Source organism: Salvia hispanica, chromosome 5, assembly GCF_023119035.1.
Source record: "Salvia hispanica cultivar TCC Black 2014 chromosome 5, UniMelb_Shisp_WGS_1.0, whole genome shotgun sequence".
Lineage (NCBI taxonomy): Eukaryota > Viridiplantae > Streptophyta > Magnoliopsida > Lamiales > Lamiaceae > Salvia > Salvia hispanica.
In genome coordinates, this window is record NC_062969.1 from 10,121,618 (window position 1) to 10,124,474 (window position 2,857).

The window sequence follows — 2,857 nt, forward strand, 5'->3', positions numbered from 1 at the left end:
CTATGAGAGTAAGACCAACACGTTGCTACCCTTCACACTAAAGAAGTGATGAGACGAGAGATGACTACTATTGGCCTGCTTCAGAATTACTACAATCAAGAAACTAATGATTTTATTGGCAGCAGGAATTAGAATGCAAATCTACGTTAGAATATAAAAATTGCTTCAAATCACCGAAAGAGAACTCATTCAACCACAGCTCTGAAATGATGCAAGTTAAGTACTACGTAATATACTGATCAAATATTGAAAACAGCAAATAATTTTAAACCATATTTTTGTTCAAAGCTATCGGTAGAAAACTGAAAATTACTAATTGTAAAATCCTAAGAGGTCGATCAGCACAATGGATACATCACAGGATTCAGGAGAAAAGAAAAGCTCGGAGATGTGAGTTACCAACGCTGATAGAAAATAATAGAAGCATCCACACGAATAATGATTAATGAGTGGCGTGGCATATCTCCACATTCTTTGTAGGCCGTTTGCTTATCACCTTTCGAGCATCAAATATTCATTTGATTCATCCCAACCTGCAAGAAATGAGGGCCAACTAAATTCAACAGAGGATTTAAAGAACTTGGCTCTCTCATATTATTTCCCACTCCCTTTTACTAACATAAACAATAGGCCGGCTAGTTATGATCTCTACTTTTCTCCTACTCGTGTCATAAAAACGCTAAAAACGGTGAAGCAATGCCACACATAACCACATCAAAGCTCAAGACCTAAACGACAGCTAATGATCTCTCTCCACGCCCTCAATTCTATCAGCAGCATCAATACATTGCTGATCACTAGCAAATATCAACTACAGTTTGATGAATAAGCAACAAATAATACAGACATAAACACCAAACTTTAAAACGAAAAGCTCAAATTTGCAAAGGTAAAGTGATAAAAAAACAAGAACTCACTTCTATAGCCGCGGTTGAATAAACCCAATCGGGAGGGGGCCAAAATATCTCCGAATAACCATCAACGGGCCCAATGCTCCCGCTCTCCAAATCAAACACTCCAAAACAGCGAGCCATCAGCCCCTCCTCGTCTTCCCTATTGCAATGCTGGTCGGTAAAGAATATGCAGTTCCCCCTGCATTTCTCATCACAAAAAACCTCTCCAGCCGAAGCTGAAAACGCACAATTATCACCCAAGAAGAGCATTGTGTCCCCTAAATCACTAATCTTAATCCATTTCCTAACTCGTTCATCCAGCCTAAACACCTTAAATTTCACAGGGGTTTCTCTCGTATACGAACTAAAGTCCTCATAAAAGTCGAGCCCGTCATTGAAACCTAGGTCATCAGCTGTCTTAAGACCCAAATGCATATCCACCAACAACAATTCTCCATCACAATCCACAAGCAACTTCTTATCACCACCGTAAATTGATCTCGCAGCAACACTCACATTCATATCATCAGTGTCGACGACAACAATTTGACCAGTGGTATCGACTGCGTAGAATTTCCCCTTCCAAAGGATAGGGCGAAAGCGAACCATCAACTAGCCTCCATTTATCGTCGCCGGACTTATACACCGCCAATTTACCGGAAACGTGAATCGTCAAGAGCACGAAACCGCCGCTACCGTTGTTCAACACGGCGACTTTCTCCATGTAGAGATTCTCAGCATCCCCAATTGAGCTCGACGTCGGCCTGAAATTGATGTGCTGCAGCGCGTAATCCTCCACCAAAAACCTTACTCCAATGTCGAAGAAATTGAATTGCTCCGGGGAGGACCTCAATTGAGATCGATCGAGCGGGTTGAAGAGATGCATTTTGTCCCCATCCAATTTGATGATCCATGATGATTGATCGGGAAGCGGTGATCGGAGGGAATAGATTGTGCGTTTCGTGAGGTGGAATCCCCAGCTGGTTTCGGAGATCCCGGAATTGGGGATGACGGGGAAGGGGGCGGAGGAAGCGGATGGCGGAGGGACGGCGGTGCGCCAGTTGCCGCAGACTGAGCGGATGCGGATAACTTCGATTGAGGTGGGTAGGAGCTGTGCGATGAGGTGGAGGAGGTCGGCGGGGAGGGCAGACCAATCCGCCATTGAAGATCGAAGGAAAAATTGAAGAAATTTTATGGACTATTGATTTTGATGTTGGCGAGGGCCCACGGAGATGTTGGAAATAATATAAAGACAAGAATCAACAAAATTATGATGGAAAATCTTCAAAAGAATAGCAAGGTAAGAATCAAGAAATAATTATGGAAATCATATCAATAAAATACTTACTAAAATTAGTGTATTTTTTATTTTTAAAAAAGTTAAATTGATAGGATATTTACCATAGTTAGAATACTTTTTTTTATATATAACTAGAATCGAGAGAAATTAAATCAGGCATAATACAATATAGATAATTGATAGAAAAAACTTTAACGGAGGGAGTATTATTCATTCAGTTTTTTATTAAATCATCCATGCTATTTATTACTCTTTCAATCTTTTATTAAATCAAGCATAGTGTTCAGTTCAAAATTCATAATATTTAATTTGATTTAAACAATTTAATAATTTAATATCTAAATTAAATTTATATGTTAATTTGAATATAGCAATTATAAAAAAAAAAAAAACAAATACTACCCAATATATTAGTATTTTGTTTATAAATGTATTCATTCTCCACTTATTATTTTTATTAATATTTTCATATAAGTAAAATCGCTATTTGTATAACATTTACATAAAATAATTCACTTTTGTGTAATATAGGAGTAGTTAGAAATGTTAGACAGTTATATGCATGAGATTTCGTTCCCCATATAAAAAATTATAGTAGTGGGACCCTTGAAACCAAAACATAAAGTTTATATTTTTAATAGTAGTAGTAGCATTGGGCTTTTCT

At 38.0% G+C, this 2,857-nt stretch overlaps 1 pseudogene; it reads right to left on the bottom strand.

The window, feature by feature from the left end:
* Positions 1–221: 221 nt before the first annotated feature.
* On the bottom strand, positions 222–2,107 carry LOC125187415 (annotated as a pseudogene).
* Positions 2,108–2,857: the final 750 nt, after the last annotated feature.